This window comes from Moschus berezovskii, chromosome 20 (assembly GCF_049115385.1).
Source record: "Moschus berezovskii isolate FMDL1 chromosome 20, NW_MosBer_1.0, whole genome shotgun sequence".
Classification (NCBI taxonomy): domain Eukaryota; kingdom Metazoa; phylum Chordata; class Mammalia; order Artiodactyla; family Moschidae; genus Moschus; species Moschus berezovskii.
Genome location: NC_142479.1, coordinates 45,182,458 through 45,197,921, shown reverse-complemented (window position 1 = coordinate 45,197,921; position 15,464 = coordinate 45,182,458). Strand labels below are relative to the sequence as shown.

Genomic DNA, 15,464 nt, shown 5'->3' with positions numbered 1-15,464 from the left:
CTCGTGGTGCTCACTGTGGGGGTTCAAAGAGCTTTTCCCCTTGCTTCAACTTGCAATCTCTCTAAAGGGCTATCCAGCTAAACCCTAGCAGGGGGGCACTCTTTCTGCCCTCTTCTGATGTCTATGTCAGAAGCTTTCTCTATCTCTTTTATACTTTAATAAAACTTTATTACACTAGAGCTCTGAGCGATCAAGCCTCATCTCTGGCCCCAGATTGAATTCTTCTCCTCCGGAGACTGAGAATCCCAGCGTCTTTCATGGTTCAGGAACAACCTTTCATGAGGGTGGGGAAGGGAGCAATTTCAGGACTGGAATTGAGTGGTTGTTACTAGGAGCCATTGACAAGAAAAGGCTGAGGGTGATTAATCACCAATTTAAGGTGAAGTGTGAAAAGCAGAGGGCTTCTTGAAGCCTGAGGCAAAAATGTAAGAGTAGCATAATTTTGGCTAATTCGGATTCTTGATCCCAGGAAGTTTTCTATGCCAAGGTCAGGACCTTGTTTGCAAAGGAGGAAACCCAGAGACTCGGGATGGGGACATTTGGGTTGATGTGGACAAATATCTGTAAACACCAATCTCTCTGGATTTGGGGGGCCTGCAAATGTGACCCACTCCTCTTGGTCTTGTTTGAAGATGATGCAGAGGAAGCTTCTATTTTGTGATAAAACCTGTGTCCCCTCACAATCTACTTTCCTCCCCTCCTGATCCCTAGATTTGACAGAGGGTCAAGTCACCTTGACAGCCCACAAGAGAAACGCTGGACATGGTAAGAGATGAAGATGACTATTCCACTGCTGTGGGCCCTGGTCAACCTGCATCTGCAGGAACAGGACAGTACGGTCTGGATCCCGAGGATGCTGGACCACAGAGCCTAGAGCATACAGCTGGGTGTGGAGAGTTCACTGGAGAGCAGCACACGCCTGTGATAAGGGTTTACACACTCTGCCGAGGGAGCCAGGAGGTGGTGCTAACACACTGGTGGTGAGAAAAGCTTGGAGAAATGATGGCTCCACACTGAGCAGAGAGGCCAGAATCACTTGGCAAATGGTGGAAAAGACGGTTAAAAGGCTCAAAGAAGTGGACAGTCCAGAACAGGCAGAGAATGTAGGGGTGGAAAATGTCCCTGCTCCGTTTCTTTGGAAGATGGGGGAAGCCCCTCTGTGGAGATACAGAAAGGGCTGGTGGGAGGGGGCACCAGCGTCATTGAGAAGCTCTGTTGGGGCTGATATAGGGGTTTCCTTACAGAACCGGGCTCACCGAATTTCAGAGATCAGGCTTACAGAAAGAGCAGAAAGGCCGTCAACGTGTAAGGCGGGTGAGCAGGTTAGGGGAGTGCTTTATCTTCAGAGAGCGATGGGGACAATTACATGAACACAGTGTCTTCACAGGCACGACACGGGTGGTGTTCAGTCTACACAACCAATGAGATAAAGGCTGGATAATCAGGAGGTCGAGGTTAGCCTTTACCTTTACTGACCAAGAAAAAGAGGAAAAACAGAAATTAATCAAGCTATGTTGGAAAGCGGAGACACTGCTATGGTCTCTTCGCAAAGGAAAGATAATATAAGAGTGCTGTGAACTGCCCACGAGTTTACGTAATTTAGACGAAACGGAAAATTTAATTCCCCAGATTACGCAGGCAGCCGGCCTCCCTGCGCTGCCCACATTTGGCCACAAGAGGGCGCGCGAACCCGCCCTTCATGACCCTCCTGGAGCCCAGGCATGTTCCGCCCGTGGATGGGGCGCCTAGTCCAAGGGGGAGGAAAACGTTTAGTGTGAGCTTCCCGACTTATCTTGCAGAAGCTTTCGTTTAATAGAATGTCCCTATGTTTCATTCTTTACCTTCTCTCAGTACTAGGATTTATTTTACAACAATAGCCGTTCATTGAGGCGTTTGAACGTCGTACTCATAACTTGAGGGAGTATTTTGTAAAATGAGACAAAATCTTATCCAGTTGCCAGGATGTTTCTTGGCAAGAGTAGTGATCACAAGAAGACAACACATCAAAGAATATGTGATCAGCGATTTCAAGGGCCATTATAATTATCTGCATTGGGGAGTGAAGAATTCTGCAGAGCGTACTGAATGTTACCTGGAGTCTGAATGAGCCGCTCGTCTATCTTCACCTGTAAGTTCCTATTGCTTTCATCAGCTAAATCACAACACTGAATACAATTCTATATATTCTGCCCATGTTCACATGATCCCTAACAACGAAACCAAAAGGATAAGACTCTTATAAACCGAGGAAAATGAAACAAAATGCTGATGGAATTACTGCTATCTGTTAATTGTATTTAAATATTGTGATTATTCAAAGCTATTATATTGCTGGAGAATGTTAGCCAAGAATTTAACTAAAATTGCTCTTTAAAAATTTGCTGAATGATTTGTCTCTTACACCTTGGTGAGGCTAGGGGGAAAAACAAAAAAAATTTAGCTTTGTTAAAGGTACTATAAAGGTGATCTGTATTAAAGTGTCACAAAATCATACATTTCAAATAACCATCTGGCAACAGATGAAGATCAAGGTGTTTTTACACAAAGGAATTGCCACTCTGATTACCCCCCTGTGTCCTAAACATCATCCCCATAAATGAAGTGAAGACTTGAATTACCTCTCAGCCTTTGCAAGTAAGGCTGGCATCAGCTGCCCTCAGTTAGGACTCCTGAAGTGCCTCTTCCCATCCAAGCTGGTTTCCAGGATAGAGTAGGGTGCAGGGTGCAAGGGTCCGGTTACACGCATTAGCTGTCAGCAGATAGTCCATCTTACCAACTGTCTTGAGATGTTTCAGCAGTCTTGGGGCCTGTGGACCGTTGCTGTCTACCCCAGGCCACCAGGCTGAGCCTCTGACTGGGGCTTCACCAGCAATGGTTGGATTTCGGCAAGGTCCCCTTGTGAAACTTGGAGGCAGCTAACACAGGACCCTTGCCCAGCCTCCAGAGGGCCTGCTATAGGCTCCCTGGGATACTCTGTCAAACCCTGTTCCCTCGACCATGACCTGGTCCCACACTGATCCTTTACACTGCTTAAGGAGACGGGGGTCCTGGGCTGTGGAGCTGGTGAGTACGGTAGAGTATGGGTCCTGGTTGCCAGCTTTTAGCTGCTTATTCTGCTTCCCATTAACCCTTCTTTTCCAAACTGGCTGCTGCTCCTTCTTTGTGGTCCCCAACCTCACTGCCATCCAGATTTTGCAAAGCTTCCAGGATGACCTTCATTAGGGACACATCTCCCTGAGCTTGGGGACAACGGGTGCTAACATACACACAGCTGGGAATCACCTAAACTATACAGTGAGGTGTCTACACCTGGAATGTGCCTGTGAGGGGTTTAGGATTTCTTGGAATTCTAGGATTTGTTGGAAAGGGTTGTGTCCCTAGAAAGAGTGAGGAGCTCCCTCGGGGCCAGCCCCCAAATCCCAACTCGCACATTAGGTCTGAGTTCGAGCCTTGCCCCTGTTTGGGGAAGTGGACTGACAGTTTATGCCAAGCCATTGGCTCTCTGTGGGACTCCTTAGGGAAGATCGGACCTCCTGAGGAGATTCTGAGGGTTCAAAGGCCTGGTGTGGTCTGTGGTTGGAAGGACTCAGGCATCAGTGCATCATTGTGGATCATTGAACCTGCGTGTCCTGGGGGTTGGGGGGAGGCTGCTGCAGGCTATGGCTCCACTTCCTTCAAGGGCGGAGAGAACCAAGGTGTTTCAGCACCGAGGTCTGGACAGCGCCCTCCAACTGGGCTGGAGGTGCCCTAAGGGGTGGTGTACACTCCCCTCAACCAGAGGGTGGGTCTGGCAAGGGAGGCTAGGGAGGGAGCCGGGCCTGGCGCGCTGATGGCTCAGGGACAGACGGGAGGCAGATCCTGGTAGAGCCGCCCCAGAGCAGAGTGCCAGGCATGACCCTGGGGCTACTCCACTCCTGTGCAGATAAGAGTGCTGCCCATGTCCACCCCTTCCATTGCCTAAGTGCAACACGGTGTTAAAATGGGTATTTCTGCTAAGAATCTAAGACAGCAGAGATCAGATATCTAAAGTGAGATGTGAGGCAGGCCGCCATGCAAAATTGACACCCCCCCAAAAAAAGTGGCTGAGAAACTGTTGGGGGACTCTTACGCCCCTCACCTATAGTGAGAGCATCAGAGCGGTCCTGAAAAGGATTTCTAAGCTTTTGGAAAGATGGTGGGGAGGTGGCTTGTCCCACAGATCAAACCTAGTGACAGTGATTTTAACAGGCCGCTTGGACAGCTTGACATGGGTCCCTGGTGTCTGGGGAGGGTACTCAGTGGTCTGATGTATATTTTTGCTCCCCTGGTGGTCCAGTGATTTAGAGACTCTGCACTTCCACTCCAAGGAGTGTGGGTTTGATCGCTGGTCAGGGAACCAAGATGCCACTTGTTGCGTGGTGCGGCCAAAAAGTAAAAAGGTATCTGCACACTTTTTAAAGCACAAATTTGGGGGCAAAAGATGCAAGAATTCTTCCCATGATCTAGACATGCTCTGTGTGCCTGGGGTAGGGGATAGGGGCCTGGGAGTTTGGGGGAAGGTTTTCTTAGGTGCCATCTGAGGGGTGGCCTGGAGGGCTGATCACATCTCCTAAAACAGCATCCTAAAGGGTTCCCCAGTAGAGAGCAATGAGCTGAAATACTACTTTCTCCAGGGCTAAGTGAAGTCCAGGAGATAGAGCCTCAGCCCTGAGGGAATCTCTTAAAATTCCACCAAAGTCAAAGAGAGAGTAGGGTGCCGCTGAAGATACTGACCATGGAGCGTTCCCTGCACCTCAGTTTATCCTCCCTTCCCTGCTCTGACTCAGAAGCGCTCAGAGAAACAGCAAGACCAGGAGGGAAGCGGCTTCAACTTTAATTCATGTTCAGAGACTTGACTGTTACATAGGATGGTTGTAATCACTGTCTGGGGGAGTGTTTCTTAAGTGGATTTGTCTCTTACTCTCTTCACCCACCTTTGCTCCATCATCCATGAGGAGAGCTAGAAACTGAACACCTTTTTGAGGAATGATAGGAAACAGTCACTTTATGATCTCAGCTCACCTTGTACATGTTTAGAACACCCTCTGAAATAAACAGCCGTCCCATTTGCTTCCAATCCTGATTCCTTGGAGACAATGCATACAGCACCAGTAGCTCAGCATCTATTGGGAGAGCATCTCTCTGGCCAGCTGATGTGTCCCAGGTCTGGAGATAAGGAAACAGCCTCAGTGGGAGAGGCAATGGGCCAAAGAAAAATTTTTATCATATACTGTATTTGTGGCAAGGCTGTGCCATCTTCATTTTTTAAAATTCATTAAAAAAATATTTATTTGGTTGCATTGAGTCTTAGTTACAGCATTTGGGTGGGACCTGGTTCCCTGACCAGGAATCAAATCCAGGTCCCCTGCACTGGGAGCATGAGTCTTAGCCACTGGACCACCAGGGAAGCCTGTATGCCATTTTAAAATGTTACCTTCCTTTAAAAATGAAACAGTACAGCTAGTTTGGTGTGAGGCAGGAATGTGTAAGTAGATTAATGGAACAGAATAATGTCTAGGAATTTAAAAAATTTTTAAATATTTGATGCCTTGGTGCTGGTGGAATAAACCTTTGAAGTTAAGTTTAAGACATTTTTCTTTTTCTTTCTCTTCATCCCTACTCTTTCTTTCTAAAAAGTGATACTTTAACCACAAAAAAATACCCTTGCCCCAATTTTTCTAATAATGTATGCTGCTTTTTTTTTTCAACTGGGGGAACAAGTGCTTCAGTTCAGTTCAGTTCAGTCCCTCAGTCGTGTCCGACTCTCCGCGACCCCGTGAATCACAGCACGCCAGGCCTCCCTGTCCATCACCAACTCCCGGAGTACACTCAAACTCATGTCCACAGAGTCAGTGATGCCATCCAGCCATCTCATTCTCCGTCGTCCCCGTCTCCTCCCACCCCCAACCTTTCCCATCATCAGAGTCTTTTCCAGTGAGTCAACTCGTCGCATGAGGTGGCCAAAGTATTGCAGTTTCAGCTTTAGCATCAGTCCCTCCAATGAACATACAGGATTGATCTCCTTTAGAATGGACTGGTTGGATCTCCTTGCAGTATAAGAACTGAGAGTTAAAACTGATAACTGAAAATCTACTTTTATAACAAAAATGCGACTGTATTGGTAAAATATTATCTGACAATTACAACCTTTTACAATTTGACTTATGAATATACAAAAAGAGAATTTTATCAATTCACATGAGACACTTGAAGGACACCATTAAAATTTTAATAAAGTTTGCTTAGAACTAATTCTTAGGCTAGAATATCTACAAAGTAGATTTGAAGATAAAATTCTTTTTTAAAAATTATTTACTTGGCTGCACCAAGTTTTAGTTGCACGCAGGATCTTTAGTTTCAGCATGAACCCTTAGTTGCGGTGGAAGTTATGGCATGTGGGATTTAGTTCCCTGACCAGAGACTGAACCCAGTTCCCTGCACTGGGAGTGCAGTTTTAGCTACTAGGCCACCAGGGAAGTCCCTGAATGTAAGATTCTTGAAAGAAGAACAGTCTAAGAGATTTTGGAGAGTTTGTTTGGTATTAAATTAAAATGCTACTTTTAGGAGATTTAAGTGAATAGAAAGGGGTTGTTTTCTGCCTTAACCAAGGAGGCAAGACCCACTTAAGACATTTAAGTTTAAACTCATGCTGAAATGTGAGATCTCTTGGATTAAGTATTACTTCCACTGGTTCACAGTAGCAAGGGAACCTCAAGGAGAAAAGGAGAAAAGGATAAAATGTCACTGCCAGAAAGCCCTAGGTGATAGCCTCCTGAGCACTGGGCGATGGGGATGGCGCTGTGCCCCAGCCTGTCCTCTGGTCAGTGGATTTGATTTGATGTCTCTGAACAGATTTTAGAGACGGTCAAGAGTAATTTCAGAGTATGAATAAGAGAGAAAAGCACGTTGTTTGTTTATTTTTAAATTCTGAAGAACTAGGAAAAGAGACTAGTTCATGACCGAAGAAAGATATAACAATAAAAATGATGGAAAGGTTCAGATTTTTTTTTTCCCCACAAAAATAGTATGAGACTTCCTTCAAGGTGTGGCCTCTTTAAAATGAGGTTCGAAAAGCTTTATGGGGCAACTGACTTTGAGTTTAAAAGAGAGGAGAGTAAGACAGGGGATGCCTTTTGGAAACTGAAATGACAATAGCAGGATCAAGTGCTCTTTGAAATTGCAGAGCATGGAATCCCAGATGTCGGACATGCCTGAGAAGATGCCCAAAGGGCAGAGAGAATATGAAAACAGTAGACAATCTGATAGGAGATTACTGATGCAGAGGATGGAGCAGCATGAATATCCATCCAGGTGGTGGGAATTATCCACCCTATGGAAAGGTAAACACACTCCCGGGAAAAGTCTGAAGCAAAAGGAACTGAAGCAATACTGAAAAATATGCCAGGAAACTTTTCTAAACTGGCTGAAAAGTAGTCTTTTATAATTATTTTAATTTCCTCTGGTCTTGGGCTATGTTCCTTTATCTCCATAGCTTTGAGTATATGAGCAATGCAATTTAATAAAAGTTTTTTGATCATAGGTTAGTTAGTCTCACAGGTTAAAAATAACTTGTTGAATTGTAAATTGCATTTCTCTAATCATATGAAGAGTTATTTTCATGTGTTTAAAAATAATTTACATTTAGTTTCCCAATACCTCTCTTGTCCTGTCTTCTATTGTGTTGTTTGTGTGTTAATCACTCAGTCCAGTCCCACTCTTTTGGACCCTTTGGACTGCAGCCCACCAGGCTCCTCTGTCCATGGGATGGGTTCTCCCAGAAGGAATACTGGAGTGGGTTGTTCTCTAGGGAATCTTCCTGACCCAGGGATTGAACCCAGGTCTTCTGCATTGCAGGGAGACTCTCTACCGACTGAGCCACCAGGGAAGCCTGTATTATTTATCTCTTTTTAAGATAGCTCTTCGGGTAACAAGGGACTGCAGTGCTTGGTTCACATCCCCAGGAGTCTTCCAAGTCACCCCTGTCAGATAAGAAAACGACACTATTGCAGAGGAATCCGTTCCGTTCCGTTCAGTCGCTCAGTCGTGTCCGACTCTTTGCGGCCCTGTGGACTGTAGCCTACTGGCTTCTCCGTCCATGGGATTCTCCAGGCAAGAATACTGGAGTGGGTTACCATCTCCTTCTCCAGGGGATCTTCCCGACCCAGGGATCGAACCCGGGTCTCCCGCATTGGAGGCAGACGCTTTAACCTCTGAGCCATAGGAGCACAGAAACACGAACTAATCCTAAGCGGTCCAAAGTCCCCGGTTCGCTCAGTGGGAAAATGAGACGCTATGACCCCGGCGTGACTTGAACACGCAACCTTCTGATCTGGAGTCAGACGCGCTACCATTGCGCCACGAGGTCACAGAGGGTACCTGACTTTTGATCCTTTAAGGTTCCTCAGTCCCGCCCATCCAGGTCGCTTCTTGAACTAAACCTTTTGCCTTCCCGGTAAACTTCCGGTCAAACCGAAGAAGAGCGAGAATTGGGCGGAGGACATGGCTGTGCGAGCTCTCAGGATTCCCGGCCCACCCAAGCCCAGGAGGGGAAGAAGCTGCAAAACCCAAAATCCGGCCGGTGCGGGGGTGGGGTGAGTGCAGACCCGGGTCCCGCCGCTGAAAACCGTTAAAGAGGGGAACAAAACCCGAAATCGGCGGGCAAGCCTGGGAGGTGACTTTGGAACTTAGCATAAAATTAGATGCTGCTGTGTTCACCCCTCGCCGCATCCCCCCTCATTTTTGAACTACGTAAGAGTGCAGTAACAATTAAAATCAATAATCCCACCACCCGGTGTAAAGCATTTTGACGTATTTCTTTCCAGATTTCCAACCTCCTCCAGTATTCTTGCCTGGAGAATTCCATGGGCAGAGGAGCCTGGCAGACTACAGTCCACGGGGTCGCAAGAGTCGGACACGACTGAGCGACTAAACCACCACCACATACACGAGTGTCCACCTGTGTGTGTTAAATCTTCTTTGCTGTAAAGTACAGCAGTTACAGAAATTGGCACAAAACAAAGAGAAGGATCGCAAACGCTTGCTCCCCCTAGACCTGCCAGCCACCCCAAGAGCTTGACATCTGCCTTCCTTCCCCACAAGCAATCCACCTGGATGTCTATGGAAAGGACTTCCTTGCTTCAGAGTTTTATCACCCAAATGTGCATCGGTAAAAACTGTGGTGGCGTTCTGTCTGGGGCGTGTGTCACTTTTCATCCACCCCGTTCTCAGGTTTCACATTTCTGTTGTCACTGTGTCTTGTTCCTGGAGAATGCCGACTTACATCATTTAGTTATGCTTTCCATGGCGGTCCTCCACTATATGCTACTATTTCCCCTCGGTAATTAATAAATATTTCGGGGATAAATGCTTTCAGGCTATGCATGCTGTTTCTCTTCAAACTTGCAGCAATTTTAGCATCCAGACTTGACTGCAACAACTGTGACTGTGGTGTTTGTCTCATGGTCATTTTCTGTGTTCCTTTTTCCATCTGTGTTCATCAACATAATTCTTCTATGGGAAAGAAGTGATGCTTCTTGGGATTTTCCTGGTGGCTGGTTAGTTAAGACTCTGCACTTCCATTGTAGGGGCCGCTGGTTCGATTCCTTCTTGGGGAACTAAGATACCTCAGGACCAAAATGTTGAAAACAAAAAACAGAACTGGTACTTCTCTTCCATTTACTTACGTATTACATGTTCATTTATTTGCATCAATACAGATTCATGGATATTTTTAAAATTTATAGTTTTAATCCATGTGTATTAGTTACCCCGTCCTGTTTGACTCTTGGCGACCCCATGGGCTGGGGCCCGCCAGGCTCCTCTGTCCATGAGATTTCCCAGGCAAATATACTGGAGTGGGTTGCCATTTCTTCCCCTAGTGGATCTTCCCAACCCAGGGATTGAACCCAGGTCTCTTACATTGCAAGCAGATTCTTTACCATCTGAGCTACCAGGGAAACTCTTAATCCATAGAATATCATTTTTAATAATGTTTCTGAAAGTCTCCCAGCTTTGGCTACAAGTCCTTCTGGTTGGTTCACGTGGCCTTTTGACATCTGCATCCTGTTTTCAGCACTTTTTTAGTTTCTGACACAAGATGTTCCAGGATTATTTTTTAGTTTCCCTGCACCAGGAATTAATCAGAAAACCATTTCTCCAAGGAGCTCTGGCTCCTGTTTTTGGCCTATGGTTTTAAGAAATCAAGATCTGGCTGTTAGGTGTGCTCATTACAATGGGCTGTCACCCTCCTTTTCATTATTTGTAGCTTCTCTGACACAGAAACACAGCTCTCATTAGTCATAATATAGGCACTTATGATACATATGTAAACATACATATATGTGTTTCAGAATTACTAACCTATACACCTGTAAGAAAAGATTTACTAAGAGGATTACCTTATATATGTATGGCTTTTTGTTTTTGCCTTTAACTTTACAGGCAAAATATTGTTTTGCAAAGTTATTTACATTAGTTCTTCTCTTCCCCAAGTCCATCACGCCTGGTTATATTATTTATCTGTTGTACAGTTAGGTTGTTACCTTTATATTCCATTTCCGGTTCATGCAGGCACACACCTGATTACTTTTATTTTCTTTAAACTTCGGCATTTGTAAAATATTACCATGGTTCTGAGTGCCAGAGCTGTGTGAAAGGGTATACTAAAAACTGTTTCACTCTCTTGTCATCTCTATTACCCAGACTCATTGCCCTCTTATTTCCAGCTCTTCAGCAACTACAGCTGTAGGTAACTAATCTTTTCAGTTTCTGGTTGATCCTTCCTGCATTCTTTTGCACAAATGAGCAGGTATATGTTTATTCTATTACACCCTTTTCTTTCTTAGATAAAGGATAGCACACTATAACTATTATATTGCCCTTTGCTTTTTTTAGCTTGGTGAAAAGGAAATCACTCCATATCAGTTTGTTGAGATCTTTCTTTTCTTTCTTACAGCTACACAGTACTTTCTGGTGTGGATACAAACATAGCTTACTCAACCACTTTCCCACAATTTTTGCATAATATTTCCAAGATTCATCCATGTTGCTGTATGTATCAACACTTCATTCTTTTTTAGTGCCTAATAATATTCCATTGCATGGATATATCAAATTTTATCTATCAGGTTGGTACAGTTAAAATCTACCAAAATACCAAATGGAGATTTTTTCAAATAGAGGAGTAATCAGATTCTCCCCTTTACAGTTTTTTAAAAAATTGTTGAAGGTTGCAGTAATCCATTTGTTTTTAGTCACCAAGTGTCTGACTCTTTTATGACCCCATGGACTGTAGCCCACCAGGCTCCTCTGTCCATGGAAGGGTACTGGAGGCAAGGGTACTGGAGGCAAGGGTACTGGAATGGGTTGCCATTTCCTTCTCCAGAGACTGAACACGTCTCTTCTCCACTACAGGTGGATTCTTTGCTGCTGAGCCACCAGGGAAGCCCCATATAATAATTTATATCTGCTAATCCCAAGCTCCCAATCCAACACTCCCCACTCCTCTTGCCCTTGGCAACCACAAGTCTGTTCTCAATGTCCGTCTGTTTCTGTTTAGTAATATGAATTTCAAATATTTTATCTTGCAGTTCTAAAATTTCCACTTGATTTCTGGCAGATTTTGTTTTGAAATATTCTATCCCAGATGTTTTAAAAATCAGTTGTAACCCTCTTTCCTTCTAGCTTTCTAAACATATGAATCACAGCAGTTTTGACTGTTCACTCCAGGTCTGGATCATTTCTGGATTTGTTTCTATTGACTGTTCTGTTTATTATTGCTCACCAATTTTCCCCTCTGGTGAATGTTGATTTTTTATTTTTTTCTGGACAATGTGGATGATGAACATAAATTTTAGAAGCTCTGGCCCGATTACACTAACTTCCTTCCCTTCTGCCTTGTAAAGCCATCAGCACTGGCCCCACAGAGAAACCACTGTGAGGGAGACAACAGCTTTCCCCTCAGGAGACTCGAGTCCAGAATCTGCTGTTGCACCGATCCTCTTATCACATTTCTGGATGTACCTGGGTTTCCTGGTGTATCTACTGCCTGGGGATGTGGAACGTCAGGATTTTCTATGGTGAAAATATCACCTAAAGTGACAGGGTGGTGCTCTGCTCCCATGGTGGTTTCAGGGAAATCTCTGGTGCAGATGGGTTGACAGGAGTTGAGAGTCTTCTTTTGAAGACTGGGATCCTGCTCTCCTCAAGTTATTTTGCTGTACTCAAAAGCTCACTTCCTTCTTCCAGAGACTTCATGGGCTTCCCTAGTAGCTCAGCTGGTAAAGAATCTGCCTGCAATGCAGGAGACCCTGGGTTCAACTCCTGGGCTGGAAAGATCCCCTGGAGAAGGGAATGGCTACCCACCCCAGTATTCTGCCCTGGAGAATTCCATGGACTGTATAGAGATTTTACATGGAAAGAATTTTACATGGAGATTCCTTTTCCCAATTTGTATGGGATGCAAAAATTCTCCAACTTGGTGAAGGCAATGTCAAAATAGCAATTATTAAAAAGGATGTGATTGCCCAGTATTGGCAAAGATACGGGGGCAAGGCACCCTCATATGTAACTGGTGAGAGTCAGGGCTTTTGGGAGGCATTTGGTATGTGTATTAAAAGACCTTATTAATATGTGCACTTTGTCCCAGAAATTCCATTTTTATGACCCCATGGAAAACAGTTAAGGGTATTTGTAGTGATTTTCCTGTAGGGTTATTAAAATTTTTTTTAACAGTGAAGAATCAGCAGCAGTTTTAGCTGCTCTTTTCCAGAAGCAGAATCTAGATTTTTGAAATATGAGAGGAAGGAAGAATACCCCAGGTTGGGTTCCCCAGCCAACTCTGAATGGATCTGTGCATGGAGGGTTTTGGGATCACAAAAGAAGGAAGCAGGACTGGGTAGAGAGAGGAGATGGCTATTATGCAGACTCAGTGAACACATCAACTGACCCCACGAAGAGCTCAAAGTTCACAACTGCCTCAGCGTTAAGTGGAAAGGCCAGATCTCTACTCCTGGGTCAACTAGTTGTTGGATGTGGGCTGTCCCGGGAATGGGTCTGCTTCAGGGGTGAGGTGACTCTCAACCTCAGGACTGCCTGCCAACAGTATGTCTAGGGTGTGTCTAGAGTGTGTAGAATAAACACTTCAGTTCTGAAAGTGGGGACTGGGCAGCCCACTGTTTCATCACCTGGATTAACTTCATATGACTTTTGGGAGAGGCAACACCAGGATTCTGGAGGGTCTGTTTTCCTGGAAGAAACAAGGGGGATGAACTATGGTCTCCTCTCCCCCTGCTGCTGGTCTTAGGTTGTAATTTATATTCACTGTTGCCTCCTCAACCTCAGCCAGCACCTGCACTCATCTTGGTGGCTTACCCAGTGGCAAGACTCAGACATTCATCCTTGGGGCCCTGGTTGCCGTGTGCTCCTCAGGCTATGACTGCTGTGCTGTTATTCACCACCAAGATGGGTGAGTTGGTACTAGGAGGTATTCTAAGACAATGGGGAATTGCCTGGGTGCCAAACATATGCCTCCCTTCCCCCCCTGCAGTAACAGCCCCACCCTCTCCTAGAGATCAGGATCAGATATCCCTGCAGCAGTGCTGGCTCCTCTTTTTGCTGCCTGATCTCCTGGCAGCAGCTGCAGTTTACATCTCAAAGGGACTATCAATGTGTTTCCTAAATTAACTGTTCTACAAAGTGTGGCCTACACTGGCACTTAGGGCATGACTTCAACAGGCCAGTCCAGCTCCAGTGTCCATCACCCTGGAAGCTTCTGGGGACGTGGTTGGTGATACGACTAGTGGATCCTGTGAGAATATGCACATTCTGTTAACCTCCTCCGCTGTAAAGTTTGATAAAAGATAAAGGATAAAGCTCCTTGTTTATTATGTGGATGTTATCATGTGGATGAATCAAACATTCTATGAGCCCCAAGATAGTGAGTGGTTTTGTCTGAGACCTTGCAAGCAGGAAAGGAAAGCAAATAGCTAGAATATGAGTTGATTCAGTCATATGAATTGTTGTTGTTTTCGTAACAGAAGGGATCCAGTGGCACTAACTTGCCAACAAGTGTCTGACTGGTCTCCTAGTGGGGTGGTAACCATATTAGGGACCTAGCACTGGGGAGCCTGTGGCTGGAAGGCTGGACAGTCAGCAGTTGCAGAAAGTGAACAAGCCTTGGGAAGGGGCAGCCTGGGATGATGGGCATATATGCAGAGCTTCTGTCTCTGCCACCAGGGCTTCAAAATTTAAGCTTGTGTTATCAGCACTGAGTGACTAAACAGAAGCTGATGGACATCAACTTAGATCTTGGATAGAAATGAAGTGTAGGAGCTGGGCTTACATTTACCTGGTTTTTCCTCTGTTTATGGAGCCCAGGGAGAAAATTCCACTCTTACTGTCAGAACTTAGAGGTATTGCTGGAAGACAAAGGGGTGATATCCTAGAGGAGAAAGGTTTACAGTTATTTCCCCTCAAACCTTCAGCTTACTTCCAAGGTGAAACAAGAGAAACCCTGTAAAAACCAGCACCTTTTTAAGGTGAGGTTGTGTGTGTGTGTTTTTTGGTCAGTTGTGTCTGACTTTTTGCAATCCCATGGACTGTAGCCCGCCAGGCTCCTCTGTCCATGGGATTTTCCAGGCAAGAATACTGGAGTGGGTTGCCATTTCCTTCTCCAGGGGATGTTCCCAACCAAGGAATCGAACTCAGGGGTCTCCTGCACTGCAGGAAGATTCTTTACTCTCTGAGCCACTGGGGAAGCCACCAGGGAAAGTGAGGTTAGGAGAGGTTAAATGGATGAGCTAGTTTCAGCAGCTGGCACAGTACAGGGAAGATAGAGATTACAGTTCAAGATCAAGCTCTACCAAGTGAGACGGGCTTGGTAAAGGTCTTGGAGCTTGTGCTCCAGAACCATGCTCTAGAGCAAGGACAAATCTGAAACAGACCAACTTTAACGTGATCCACTAGTACTCTGTTAAAATAAAACCTTATCCTCTCTAGGGGAAGATAAACCAGGGATCTCTGCAATTTTTATACTTACATTAGCTGGTATCAAATGAAATACTTTACTCATATTTAGTAGGTGTATTAAAAAATCATATAAAGCAAATATCCTCCATTTAAAAATAAATTTAAAAAAAAGAAAAAGATAATAGCTGACTAGATAGCAAGAAAAACAACGGACATAGGAGTAGGTTCCAAAGTGTAGCTACTGTAGTTCAGGACTTGAAATAAATATTATTAATATATTTAATGGAGATATATATATATATATATATATATAATGGAGAATTTCAGCAGATACTTAGAATACATATAAAGAGAGGACAAAAATTCCAGAAATAAAGAAAATCTGACTAAAGTTCAAAATTCAAAATGTGTGTTTATTAGCAGATTAAGACAGTGGAGGTGTATAGTTTGATGCACACAGAGAAGAAAGAGATGGGAGA

At 44.8% G+C, this 15,464-nt stretch overlaps 1 non-coding gene across 1 annotated transcript; it reads right to left on the bottom strand.

The window, feature by feature from the left end:
• Positions 1 to 8,311: 8,311 nt before the first annotated feature.
• Positions 8,312 to 8,383, bottom strand: TRNAW-CCA (transfer RNA tryptophan (anticodon CCA)). The gene has a single exon. It is a non-coding gene; the product is annotated as a tRNA-Trp (tRNA).
• Between the last annotated feature and the right edge of the window lie 7,081 nt (positions 8,384 to 15,464).